The 15221-nt window shown below is 34.7% G+C and overlaps 1 protein-coding gene and 1 pseudogene across 1 annotated transcript in view; both read right to left on the bottom strand.

Annotated features, from left to right (window-relative positions):
- The window catches only part of LOC122910087 (splicing regulatory glutamine/lysine-rich protein 1-like), a 111797-nt gene that overhangs the window by 54846 nt on the left and 41730 nt on the right, over positions 1 to 15221 (bottom strand). The gene's annotated exons all lie outside the window — the stretch shown is intronic.
- LOC122910935 lies at positions 8574 to 8701 on the bottom strand (annotated as a pseudogene).

Genomic DNA, 15221 nt, shown 5'->3' with positions numbered 1-15221 from the left:
CCTGGGTGGCTCAGTCGTTAAGTGTCTGCCTTTGGTTCAGGTCATGATCCTGGCCTCCTGGGATTGAGTCCTGCATCAGGCTCCCTGCTTGGCAGGAAGCCTGCTTCTCCCTCTCCCACTCCCCCTGCTTCTGTTCCCCCCTCTCTGAGTGTCTCTATCAAATCAATAAATAAAATCTTTAAAACAAAGAAACAAACAAAAAAAAACACTGAGGAGTAAAAAAAGTTGTAAGGTACAGAAAAGATATACTCAGTAGAGGTGAAGAAGCTAGAAAGTAGTAAGTTGAAAACAGAACACATCTATACAGTAGGTGAGGCGAGTTCTGGAGAACTGGAACAAAATGCATTAACATTGCTGAGGACCTATATGGAAGAAACAAGCAATTAAAAGACAAGAATATGATGCTCAAAACTTTGCAAAGTAATCAGAGTAGTTAGTGTTCACAATTTACACATGAATAAACAAGCACAGAGAGAACTCAAGATCACGTTGCTTTTAAGTCAGGAAATAGGGATTAAATCCAGGTCTTATAACTGAGCCTAACTATTGCCATTTTATTGTGCTATTGCTCTGGCTCACATCTAAGGCTTCAAACCATATCTCATCACCCTACATAAACACTTTTCAAGTACACATTCAGGTCTTGCACATTTTATAAGGAGAATAATCTAGTTGTTCCTTCAGCCCAAATGAAGAACCCAATGACCTTATATAAATATTGGTATGATGCTTGCAAATAGCATTAAACTCCCAAAACAGGAAAGCTAAAATGGAAAATGTGAGAAACAGGTGGTTTCTGCCTTCCCAGAAGTATTTCTGAAATAATCACAAATTATAAAATCATAGTACTTCCCATGTTTAATAGTAGTGGCATTTCAGAACTACAGCCACTCCATGAACTATTATAGCTCACAAAAGGATGAATAAAGAAATTGAGAGTAATAGTTTACAAACTTACAATAATTTCATCCAACTACAACATTTTTATTACTTTTTTAAAAATATTAGTGTGCAATGGATTCAAAATTTAGGGAGAAAATATCCTTCAAAATAGGTAATCTGAGAAGCACTGCTAAACTATGTAAAACAGAATTACTTTTATTACGCAGCCATATAATATGAAAATTTGTCATCTCCAACTGAAAGGATCTTCTGAAACCTTTATTTCTGAATTTGAAAAAATTTTGAACATACCTGCAAGGTAGTAAGACACCATTATTCAAGAAAGATTTTTTCAATTTGTTCTTTAATGTATACTACTGAACCACATGGAAAAGTAATCTTTCTATTTTTTTCTATGTTACAGAGAAATGAAAACTGATACCCTATGGTCCAGGATAAATTCAACATTAGCTCTTCTGAAAAAGGAAAAAAAACGGAACTAGGAAAAATTTTAAAATATGGAACACAGATTTCCTGAAGTGTGACAGTGGCTTAAATGTTAAGATAGGTATATGCAAGAACATGAGTAGATGGCTAGAAATTCAGCATCGAACATAAATTTACTAATGGCACTCTGTCATGCTAAAAAAATTTTCATATTTTTTAGAGATGCAAAGTGAAGAATGTGTGGGTAAAATAACACACTGCCCAAATTTGCTTTGAAATACTTCAGTGAAGAAAAAGCAGAAGAGGAGGAGGAGGAACAGGGGGATGTGGACAAGAAGAGGAGGCGCAATAGCAGCATCACCGTCACCAGCTGCAGTAGCAGCAGCAGCTATGGCAAAAATCTTAGTAATGGTTGAATCTAAGTAATGGCTGTATATTATATTATCTTCCTATTCTTGTGTATGTTTGAAGAGTTTTTAACAACAACAACAAAGAAAAAATGCAGAATTAGCCAGAAATGTTTATATTTCTGAAAAAATCGATTTGCTATTTTATTCCACTTAAAACACTTTAAAGTTTAAAAATAATGATCACATATATATATATATTTTTTATAAAGTGCCAAAATGGAAACACTAAAAAGTACTCTTAAAAAGACCGTCATCGGGGCGCCTGGGTGGCTCAGTGGGTTAAGCCGCTGCCTTCGGCTCAGGTCATGATCTCAGGGTCCTGGGATCGAGTCCCGCATCGGGCTCTCTGCTCAGCAGGGAGCCTGCTTCCTCCTCTCACTCTCTCTGCCTGCCTCTCTGCCTACTTGTGATCTCTCTCTGTCAAATAAATAAATAAAATCTTTAAAAAAAAAAAGACCGTCATGAAGCCATGTAGCTGTAGTTGAGGTGTAACTACACAAGTGTACTTGTGATGAGCACCAGGTGTTGTACAGAGCTGCTGGGTCAATGGAGTGTACACTTGAAACTAATATTACACTGGATATTAACTAACTGGAATTTCAATTAAAAGAAAATCCAACATTTACACAGATTCGGAGTCATATTTTTAACTTTTTCCAAAGTTGTTAATAATAAAAGCCATCTAAGTAGCAGATATGTGTCTTTAATGGTAACTTAGGAGCCTTTGCCTTTGCCATATTAAGTTTAATTTTCCAAAGTAGTCAATTAGAGCTTTGTAATATCCTCTCTAGTGCATAAAGCTTCAGGATATCATGGGAGCCTTTTCTATCAGCTCCCTTCCTGCCTATTAACTATAATTCAATAAATTCATTGTTGTTGTTTTTTATTTCCTTTAAGAGTATCAGAGATCATGACTGCTAAAAAATTAAGAAAATACTATGATAGTAACATAATACTTAATGCAATCACTATGGCCAAAAAGAACTTTTCCAAGTTACTCATTCTTTGATAGGCATGAACCTAATCATATACAAACCCTGATTTCTAAGAATTTAAATAACTAGCTTTAAACAATTCCAAAATATTCTTCATTTAAAAGAAAAATAGTGAACAATGTTCCAAACTTTTTATTTTTACATATATTCCTAAAGGAGCATTAAGAAGGGTACACCAGGAGCGCCTAGGCGGCTCAGTGGGTTAAAACCTCTGCCTTTGGCTCATGTCATGATCTCAGGGTCCTGGGATCAAGCCCCCACATCGGGCGCTCCGCTCAGCAGGGAGCCTGCTTCCCCCTCTCTCTCTGCCTCCCTCTCTGCCTACTAGTGAACTCCGTCTGTCAAGTAAGTAAATAAAATCTTAAAAAAAAAAAAAAGGCTATACCATACCCCACCCTAGACAATAAAAATACTTAATGTGGAATATTTAATCTATTATTATTTCAGATCGATTGAAGAATGAACCCTCTTAAAAAGACTGGATGAATAGCTTTAAAAACAATGTGAACCTCCTCCAAAGACTATCTTATAATCTTAAAAGGCATATTATTAATATTTTTCTGCAATGTTCCCTCCCAAGACTCCAAGCAATCAACCAGAATTGCAGGAACCAATATCCTGGAAATCAAACTTAGAGCTGATCTGGTCTAGCATATATTGAAAAATACTCACAACTCTTCTTTGGCCAGTAAAGATATCAAACAAAGGAAATCTTTTAGATTTTCAGAAAGCCTCATAAACAAAGGTACCAAGTAGACTTTGTTTAAACACCTGTATTGAAAATGGAGAAAAAAAATTATTCATTCAACCTACTGAACATACCATTAGGATTCCTTAAAATCTATTAGTGGGCAGGTACCAGCATGCTAGGAACTGAAGATACAAAATTTGTTAAGACTTGATCTGGGCCTTAAGGAAATTTCAATCACTGGAGAAACAAGTAGAGGAGGGAGAGTTTGAAGAAACTGGCATTTTCTTCACTAGCCAGTATGAAAAATAAAGTACTCCAAAAGTATCCCAAAATTAACTATTCCAAATGACTACAGGATCAATCTCATTTCATATTTTCATATTTTTATAAGTTATCTAGGACAAGAATCTTCTCCTATGAAGGTGACAGGGAAATACCTAACAAAAATCAACAGACAAAAACCTGGAGAGATTACAAAAAGAAACAAAAATCTACAATGAAGGTAAGCATAATATAACATATTTAATGGATAATAAAGTGTCCTCTCAAACTGTCAGAATTAAGTTCTTAAAAATCCCCATGGTAGGAGAACTCTTGGATACGGAACTCAGTCTTTTTTAGTAGGACTGCAAGGTAATCTAAAAAGCTTCATATGTTTTACACTCACCAAAATAAAAATATAGAAAACAAAGAACATGATATTAGCTACCAAAGTATTTCCCTACTCTAAATTGGTAATAAACTATATTCTTTCAGTTTTCCTTTGAAATTAAGAGAAGATGTACTACTGAGGTAGAAAAAGACAATAATGGGGCTAAAAGAGGAAGGAAAGGAAGAACTTGCTGCCTCCCTTAGCTCATATTTACACCTGCATTTTTGAAAGCTGCTTGAATGTTTCTGACATTGGCATAAAGGTTCTTTCCTTATGGGTCTAGGGAGTTTTAAGATGTCTATGAATGCTCCTTAAGGACATGAAAACCCATGTACGCAAATACATGCAATTTTCTGTTAAGAAGATCCATGGTTTTCATCAGATTCTCCCTTTGACATTCCACTTTACATCTGATGTGACCGGAGAAAGGTTAAGAATCAGCCACCATCCAGATTTTTCTATTGTGACAAGCCATTAAACCTAGGATTCTCTCTATCTTTTGAATGTAGCATGGAATATAAACTGTGAACTTCTTTTGAAAGCCTTTTTGCACTTCATTATTGGTCAGTTATTCATTCACGCTTCATCTGAAAGTCCATTCTTGGACTTTGCTTATACACTTTCTCCAAATACAGCCCTTTAAAAATCAAATCCATACCTATTAATTTCTACAAAAAGCCATACCTATTAATTTCTACAATGTATTAAAATACATTCATCACAAAATTCTAGTTCCGGTTTTACAAATTAATAGGAATGTTTTGTGATACTACAGCTCTCTGCTCTCTAACCTGGGAGCTGGCTTCCTTAGTCTGTATCCCATAAGCTTGATGAGGTGGGTAGTCATTCTTAAGCCCTCTTTGGCAAGAAGAATCCCATACTCCTTGGAGACTGAGCTGAAAAATATGCCTCTCATTTTACACTGTCACAGCACTTTACTTGGAGCACCACTAGACATCTACCTTGGCCATAATAGTTCTGACAGCACAAACAACATTCTTTTTTGTCTCTTCCTGCCCAATATCATAAGGGCTACAAATACCACATGGTAATACACATAGCTCAATGATAAAATCTAATATATTTTCATGACACTTAGTATGTATGTGACCAATCGCCTAAGAAGCAACTGGCAGAAGAACAAAGGTAGAAACAAGTGACCCAGATGTCCAGCAGAGGTTCTGAAAAACATATACAGTACAGAAGTAAATCTACATTGTATCTGAATTTCAAATAAGGCAAACTCATAAATGAGAAAGGATTACTATACTCATAAAATAAGAGAGATCTGGAATGAGATCTGGTAGTCATTACACACTGTTTCCTGAAGAGTAACATTTTCAATGTGCTGCTATAGTCAGAAAGGCCAACTGTAATAGTGGCCATTAACAGAAAGCATATTGGAAACAGAAAAGAAAATACTACCTAAGTCTATTTCATATAAAACCATCTTCTGACAAGAGCCAGACAATGCATGTAAGTGAAAATAAAATTATTAAAAAAGTAAGAGCTGGTGGCCTTCCACATGAATGTGAACTATGTTAACTTTAGAATCTTCAGCCTTGAAATAATGCTGAAAGATAACTGGTACAAAATGCCTGGATTCCAAATGCAAGAGGCAGTAATAATGTATGAACATAGATTATTTCACTAAAAACAGCATAGCAGAACCAGTGAAAATTCTAAAAAATCTAGATTGGAGAGGAAAATAAAAGGAAAGAATACAGAGTAGATAATGATGAAAAGTTCTTTATTTCTTGCCACAATAATCCTGTGAGGAAAAAACTTATTACTATATAGTTCAAAAAAATTCATGAAAGAATAGAGTGCAAAATGACCTTCCAAAATTTAACTTCAAAAAATAAAGACTAATTGGATTTGACAGAAGTCTTTTTTTTTTTTTTTTTAAGATCTTATTTATTTATTTCACAGAGATCACAAGTAGGCAGAGAGGCAGGCAGAGAGAGGGAAGGAAGCAGGCTCCCTATTGAGCAGAGAGCCTGATGCGGGGCTCGATCCCAGGACTCTGGGATCATGACCTGAGTCCAAGGCAGCGGCTTAACCCACTAAGCCACCCAGGTGCCCCAATGACAGAAGTATCTTTATGTTATTTTCGTTTCTACTCTTTGTGAATACAAAGTTATTTATTCTAAGTATCAAAAAATAGGCCAGAAGGAATTAGGGAAGTTCACCACCATCAGAAATACACTATTTAATATGAGGTTACAGAAAGTATTTTTACATTTCCTGCTGTAGGTGCAAGTTGTGAAGCGTATAGCACCTGCAAGATAAACATGCTTATGAAAATATTCATTCTCAAAAAATATAGATGGATAGTAAGCTCTAGAACAAAATATTAAATATTAAGCACTGCTTACATAAAACAGAATAAATATGAACTTATATGAAACAGATTTTTAAGTATATACTCTAGGTCCTTCCTACCAAACAATGAGTGAAATACAGAAGAAACAAAAGCAAAGGGTGTAATTAAGGACTCCTTTATTTATAATCGACAACCATTATAAAAACAGACGACAGTTTACCTACTTTCAAATTACTTTGGTAATTTTAAATAATCATTGTCAATTTTTTGTCAAGATTCCACAATTCTGCAACTTCAGAGAAATGAGTAAGGGGAAATAATTAATTCCATTCTCAATAAATTGCCCTTATCTACTTACAAACAGCACAGGATATGAGAAACATTATTTTCTATCTTTGGCTATACCATAATGATATAAAAGGATAAGCAGATAATGATAAAGAGAAAAATCAAAAAGGGAATCCTATGACAATAAGCTCAACTACAGCAGGAACTAGTTTCAGTATCTGCCAACATCAAGAAGCCACCCAATAAAACACAACGGCAGTCAGTTATATCCAACAGTAGTGCCTGTGGCAAGCACCCACGGTAAATTCTGACCCAGGTCCTGCCCAGGAAAAAAAGCATCGCGACATTGCATTCTCCTCATTTTCCTCTGTTGCTCTGCTATAAACGAGGCATGAGAAAGCAAGAAATTCAACTACTGCCATAATGAAATCATCTTAACCAAAAGTTTATATTAAATAAATGTCTTTAACTTGATACTGTGGTAAATATTGCATGAAGAACTCCATACCAGTGAAGAGGAACAACAGAAAATCAAAATGGACAGACCACCTACTAAGCAGGTTTAGAGTCATAACCTCACCCTACACAACCATGAGACTTGGCTAAAAACCAGAAAAGTAGTTATAACTTAGCTAAGAGATAGTGGTTCTATCTGGTCAGTTCGGGACTCCCCAGTCAGGGTTGCCAACAATGCAGCTGCCACTCCAGATGGAAATGTGGGCCCTGATTCTACCTGGGAAGCAAAGTTCTCCAATGTTGAGTCAAAAACAGAAAAACCAGAATAGCACTCTGGTTTAAAAGCTGAGAAGAAATGTCTATGAAAAAGTCATTAGAGAATCCAGTGTCGTTACATCTGCATCATTACAGAATCCAGTTCTAAGGCCAGTTAAAAATTTGTTTGTTTTATTAAAGTTGGAAGGTAAGTCAACTAGTTTTTAACTATACTTCTTTTGGACTTAACAAATTTTGATGTGTAAAAATTAAAACTTATTTAAAATAACTGGAGAACTGGAAGGCATCACCTTAAAGGAAAGTATCAAAGAGGATAGTATTCATTTATTTAATCAGCCCAATACTACAGAGCTACGTCAAATCTTTTATTCAAAACTGGGAGAATGTCATGACTAACACTTAACAGTTCACCTTTTGCCAGTATGAACTGTATGTTATAAACCTAGAAAATCCTAACTGAAAAGCAATATGAAGGGCACCAGGCTGGCTCAGTCAGTACAGCGTGTGACTTTTCATCTCAGGGTCTTGAGTTTGAGCTGCATGTTGAGCCTAGAGCTTACTTTAAAAAAAAAAAAAAAAAAGCAACTTGACAGATGGATGAGGGGTGGGGGAAAGGAAGAGTACTCTGTTGGGTTTTTTTAGGATTAACATTTTATTTAAAAGCAAAAGAAGACCTCATATCAAAGAAAAATGAACTATTTTACCAGAAATCATGCAGAATAGTAAACATGAAACTGCTGAAATCACTGTGATGTCTTGCATTGTTAATTTTTAAAAAATAAATATGCTCTTGACTCTGGGAAACAAACTGAGGGTTGCAGAAAGGGAGGTAGGTGGGGGGAAAGGGTTAACTGGGTGATGGGCATTAAAGAGGGCACATGATGTGATGAGCATTGCATGTTATATGCAACTAATGAACCACTGAACATTACATCTAAAACTAATGATGTACTATATGTTAGCTAGCTGAATTTAAATTAAAAAAATAAAAATAAAAGTAAATATGCAAGAGGTATCTTACATTAATGTGGTTATGTTATGTACACAATTTTAGAGGCTGATCTGGTGCCCAAAATTCTGTGATGAATCAAGTCTCTCTGTAGTAGCTTCTCACAATTATATTACAAACCAGTAACAGTTTTAATACAAAACGTACGAACAATGGAAACAAATTTCCTATTTTAAAGTCTCCTGTTTTTAAAATAAGCTCATTAATTCCAATTAGCAATAATCGCGCCTCGGATAAACCTCATTGGCTACGATACTGCCACTGAAAATCTGTTTTGAATACCAGTGTAAAACTGCTATTGGCTCCAGTCAAAGACAGTAATAAAAATCAATAATGACCTGAAAAAATCTTAACTGCATCTATGGCTAGACCCACAGTTTGGACTTCACTTTATTTTGGGTACATTTTATAAATATGTACGTACTATCTAAGATAATAAAGAAACTACACATTTATTTAACTGTGTCCTTATAGAGCAGAGTTTTTAAACAAACTGATAATTCTTTGAACTTAGGCACAATGCTCATTTTATACTCTATTATCCCCAAGCAGAGAGCTCCCTCTGAGACTATCTGTCCCAGAACAATGTTGCCCCACTGTAGCTCCTCCAGAATTTTCTCACTTCCTCTCTTGATCATGCATAATCTACACCCATTTAAAAACTAGGGTGGCGGGGTGGATCTTATGAAAAGAGAAGCCAGAAAATCACCACATACTTAGGGAACCATTTCTGCAGCCACTACTTAGTTACCTTGGGATTAACTTCTCTAGTCTCAGCTTCTTCATTGAAAAGAAGTAATCTAAAATAACTTCTGAGCCCTAAAAATTCCACATCCATTCCTCTACAGGGCCTCACAGTGGCTTCTGAGTGTTATTAATCAGATAAACAAAATGCACATACGAGCATTTCCAACACAAATGCACAAAGAATAAAAGCTCCTTAGGAAAACTAGAGCAAACTAGAGCTCTGTAGGAAAGCCAGTAGAAGCTGGCCAGCAATCAATAAGGTCAATGTGAGTAAATATTCAGTTCCTTGAAGTGCCTTTAATTATACTTTTGGAACATGGTAACAAGGAATAAATAGCAGGCAAACTCATTAGCTTAAAAAAAAAGTCAAAAGTGAAAAAAGATTTTTAAAAGATATATATCATGAAACTTATTCTCAAAAAATTTAAAAACATTCAAACTAGAATGAGTTCAGTACTCATTGCATAGGTGAGGACATGGAAATTTAGAAAAATCCTGATTTAGAACTTTTTTGTTTTATTTCTAATTTGTCTTTTTTTTTTAAAGATTTTTATTTATTTGATAGACAGAGATCACAAGTAGGTGGAGAGGCAGGCAGAGAGAGAGAGGGCAAAGCAGGCTCCCTGCTTAGCAGAGAGCCCCACGCGGGGCTCGATCCCAGGACCCTGAGATCATGACCTGAGCCGAAGGCAGAGGCTTAATCCACTGAGCCACCCAGGTGCCCCTCTAACTTGTCTTTAATGTCACCTCCTATAATTTCAAATTTGCTTCTCCATGATAGAAATGAGACTCCAATGAGAAGTGATTCTTGTTGAGCCTAATGCTCAATCGACAAGCTGAAAATCACTTAAGACCCATGCTTCGGTAAGAGTAACTAGGACCAGCTTGCATGCTTGCTAAAATCCTGGATTATGAACTGTGAGTACTGCATATCATGGGAGAATGCTGTCCAAGGAAATGCTTCTAAGTCAAGACTTCAAAGATGAAGAGGGGTTGATGAGAGAGAGAAAAGAACATTTCAAGCAGAAGCAACCACATTTTCAAGACCCCTAGGAGAAGTAGGAACTGCAGAAACACTGTAGGTATGACCACAATTAGAAAGAGGTGACTGCCAAGGCCGGGGAATCAGATCACAGAGGGACTTCAGGCCTCATCAACATTTTAGACAGTATTCTAAACCACTGAAATAAAAGAGGCATTATCAAAAATGCACTTTGGCTGCCATATAAAAAAAAAAACAAATTGGAGGGAAAACTTCAGAAAACTATAGAAAATGTATCCTATAATATGAAAATGACTACTTCCTTTTCTTCTTCAAATATTCAGAATCACATTATGGGCCTCAAAAAACAACTTGTAGTAGTAAATAGCACAGTAAAAACTAACATTCCTCAAAAAATTAAAAATAGAACTATTATATGACCCAGCTATTCCACTTTTGGGTATTTACCCAAGGAAAACAAATACACTAATTCAAAAAGACATATGCACCCCTACATTCATTGCATTACTTAAAACAGCTAAGATAAGGAAACTACCTAAATGTCCATTGGTAAATGAATGGATAAAGAAGATGTGGCATATATATATATATTCAACAGAATACTACTCAGTTATAAAAAAAAATGAAATCTTGCCATTTCCAACAATATGGATGAACCTCAAGAGCATCATGCTAAGTGAAGTAAGTCAGACAAAGAAAAACAAATACTACACGTGGAATCTAAGACAAAACAAATGAACAAACAAAACAAAACAAAATTCACAGATAAGGAGAACAGACTGATCGTTGCCAAAAGGACAGGGTGTTGGAGTGGCGGTAAAATGGGTGAAGGGGGTAAACTGTACGGTGACGAATGGTAACTAGAATTACTGTAGATATCCACTTTTCAGTGTATACAAATATCAAATTATTATGTTGTATACCTAAAACTAATATAATGTTATATACCAACTTTATCTCAGTAAAGAAAAAGGAAAAAAAAAAAAATAAAAGAACTTAAAATAAATACCAGACTGTTATTTAGCCAACACAATGCTGTTGGTTTATCAAATGCTGAGGTGATGAACCCCAAAATAACAGCTTTCATCTAATTAAATTAGTTTTGAAGAGTCCACACACTTATCTACTACACACACCTATCAGGATTTTTATAAAGCTAGAAAAAAAATTGTCAATAGACTCATTACAATTAGTTTCAATATTTTTTTAAAAGATTTTATTTATTTATTTGACAGAGAAAGAGATCACAAGTAGGCACAGAGGCAGGCAGAGAGAGAGGGCAAAGGGCTCCCTGCTGAGCAGAGAGCCAGATGCGGGGCTCAATCCCAGGACCCTGAGATCATGACCTGAGCAGAAGGCAGAGGCTTAACCTACTGAGCCACCCAGATGCCCCCTAGTTTCAATATTTGAATAAATACTTACCAATGCCTCATTTCAAATGTTTTCTATTATATACTTAACAAAAATTGTGCCTTAAGATATAAGTTCTTAAGAAAGAGACATTGTACATAAGAATCAAGTATTGTCATCACAATTATTTATAATACCACATCTCTTTGTTTCTCTACACTATTAAAAGTTAATTGAATACCTTTCCAAAGAACCTCATTCTACCAGTGTTAGATATACAACTCTTCCACTGAGGAAGCAAAAAGAAAAGTTCTTCCTACTTTCAAGGACAAAAGTCAAACTAATCAAAAGATTCCCACCAAGAACTCCCTGACATCAACTAATATTTCACTGATTAATTCAATAAAAGAAAATTCAGTATATATAGCCTTGACCTTTTTGAAACAACTCATCTGTCAGGAATCTTTAATTTGCCATTCAAAACGACTACCTAAAACATGCTGAAAACTGTGCAATACAGATTTCTCGTTTCCAGTTAAAATGTAATTTTACAGGTCAGAACCAAGTGGATAGAAAAATACCATTTATACATACAAGTTCAGTCTCAGAATACATAATTCTTTCTATAAAATCAAGATGTGAAGGTAAATGCGTTTTAAATTAATCTAAAAGAAAAAGTGTTTTTTACTGGAAGTTAGGATGTCTATAAAGAAGTTTAACAATTAGTCTGGAAAAGCAAGGCTAAAACTCCCTTAAGCAACAAATAATCATTAAAAAGTCTTCAGATATAGGTGAAAATATTCTTCTCACATAAATTTTTACGTAATTTCACCCCTACCATTCTGACAAAGTATTACACTCTAATAAAGACTATCCTAATCTTCACCTTGCAATATTTCCAGGCTGATATTATTATTCTCATTTCCTTGAATAATATCCATACTCCAGGGCCATTTTCCTTCTCATATTCAATATAATGCATGCTTGTATCAAGGTTCCTTTCTTCATATCCTGTCACAGTATCAATCACTGCCTCCTGTCCACTCAATCCACTTTTGATTTATCAGCCGCCGTCTTTCTGGACTCCATAACTCGACCCAAACCATTTTAACAAGACATTGACAAATAGCACCCAGTATCACATCAACCTGTTCCACTTAGTAAACTAAGAAACAGTAACTGTGACATCTCTGCATAAGTATTCCATTCTATTCCCCAGACTGATGTATATTAATGAGGAGATGGTATTTGAAATGCTTCTTCCACATCAGCATCTAATATGATCAAATTAGGAAATGGGATGATTTATTAAATTTTGTAGAGCTGAAATATTTCTTTATATCGCTATATGTGTGGTTTCAGAAACTGAGCTGTTGCTTTCAATTTCTCTACTGAGGATGTGCCTGCATTTCACAGACGAATTATTGTCTTTAAAAAGATTGCAAGAAGGCAAAATGTTATTAAGCAAATGCTCAGTAAAACAAACTAAATCAGTTTTAAAATTCCTAATTTAATGTAAATCTTGGTTGTTTCACTGAAATTCAGTTTGTGATCTTATTAAGTCATATTTGCATTGTACTGTCTTGCTGTAGGACAGTTTTAAATTTATAGCATTACCAAGCAGCTTCACTTCTTGACTTTTAAGATGTATCCTCAATAAAATAATTGCTGTATAAGCACACATTTTGTTCTTATTTTCAGGTATAAGACAAAATAAAGATCAATGGGTTAATAAAGGAATAAAATGAAAATAGAAAATCAACTATTTGGGTCACTTCTATAATGTTCACAATTAGATATTAAAATGTTTTTACTAAAATGCTCCCCAACTGAAAGCTCAACAACTAATGGCAGTTTAAACTGTAAATGACAAATTTGTTTTTTAATATACATTTGTATATGAAAAGGATAGTTAATATGCTCACCATAAAAAATATCCAAGTGAAAAGAATGTAAAAAGTCATATTTTTCCATAAAGAGATTCTCATCTTAACTCATTTTCTATTTTCTAGCTATCCATATATTCCAGAAGTCAAACTCCACTCATTTTAAAACTACAGTATTTCCAAGCACAAAATTTACATTTAAGTCTAAACATAAGCTAACCTCAGCATAATGAGTTTATATACCCAACAGTTTTCTAATGGAGCCACCAATGACTTCTTTTGATTCATGAACAAATCAAAAGATTACAACTGAATTCTGAAGGTACTCTGACTGAATTCACTGATTAGAAAAATATGTGTAAAATTCAATAGAGCAATGTAACACAGGTACTGTATGAGAAAAAGAACAACATTAAAAAACAAGAGGAGGATAGATCACCCAGTAAAGAATTAATTGGGAATCCCAGATATTTACTAGTTAAATTCATTGAAAATTTAAGTTTTATCATGTGAACAAGGATCATTTGCTTAATGATCATCTTACAACTTTAAAGAGGCTAATCTAATTTTTTAATTTACAAGTGGTCATCTTACAACTTTAAAGAGGCTAATCTAATTTTTAAATTTAAAAATTTCAGTACCATTCAAGTTGAAAAATTAACACTGATACTATATTGTTAAAATAAATTTATAATTTTTTTCCTTAATAATCAGAAAAGGACACCAGAAAGTTAAAACACCAGAAATGCTCTCCTTCATTCCTTAGATAAAGAAAATTGAGAATTAAACATATTTTTTAAATCTGTTAAATAAAATACGATAAAATAAAAGCAAACTCACAAGGATATTATAGTACATCATACAAATGATAAGATTTTGTTTTATTTTTTTGAAGATTTTACCTATTTACTTGTCTAAAAGACAGAGAGCAAGCAGGCACAACCATGGGGAATGGCAGGTAAAGAGAGAAACAGGCTCCCTGCTGAGCAAGGAGCCCGATGTGGGACTTGATCCCAGGACTATGGGATCATGACCTAAGCCAAAGGCAGATGCTTAACCAAATGAGCCACAAAGGCATCCCAATAAGATTTAAAAAAAAAAAAAAAAAATTATGTTTTTACCAGGCTTTCCAGTTTAGAAAGTACTTTGAACATACTACATAAATGCATTTTCAGAAATTATTTTACTTATACCAATTAATATTTTTTTAGTTTTCAATTTGTAATTCTACATTATTAATGAAAATTGTCCTATTTTTTTCTAATATACAGTAATCCCCCTGTTCCCTAATACCCTTTGCACCTGTAGTCTATAGGATCCAATAAGCAGATTTAAAATGTCTCATTCTGGGTTTGTCTCTTGCACATGCATGTGTACATGCACACATGCACATGTGATGTGCTTGCCATCATTCCATGTAGTCTAAATGCTTCCTGCAGACAGAAACCTATATGCCATTAAAGGGAAAAGAAATCACAGAAATAGGACAACTAAAACATTATACTTCCTAGAACAGGAAAAAATACAAAATTAATTCATTAATACCTTCAAATTTATATTAACTCTCCAAGTCTGTAGATAAAAGAATGGGTCAATATCTGTGTACTTAGACATATCTGTAGCATGAAAGAGAAAACAAGGAAATGAAACAAAATTATTCATTAAAGAAATGGCTGATATGGGGCACCTTGGTGGCTCAGTTGGTTAAGCCACTGCCTTTATGACAGGTCATGGTCCCAGAGTCCTGGGATCAAGTTCCATATCGGGCTTCCCACGCTCTGTGAGGAGCCTGCTTCTCCCTCT

This window comes from Neovison vison, chromosome 6 (assembly GCF_020171115.1).
Source record: "Neovison vison isolate M4711 chromosome 6, ASM_NN_V1, whole genome shotgun sequence".
NCBI lineage: Eukaryota > Metazoa > Chordata > Mammalia > Carnivora > Mustelidae > Neogale > Neogale vison.
Note: the sequence above shows the minus strand (reverse complement) of the source record. Positions and strands in the feature narration are given on the sequence as shown.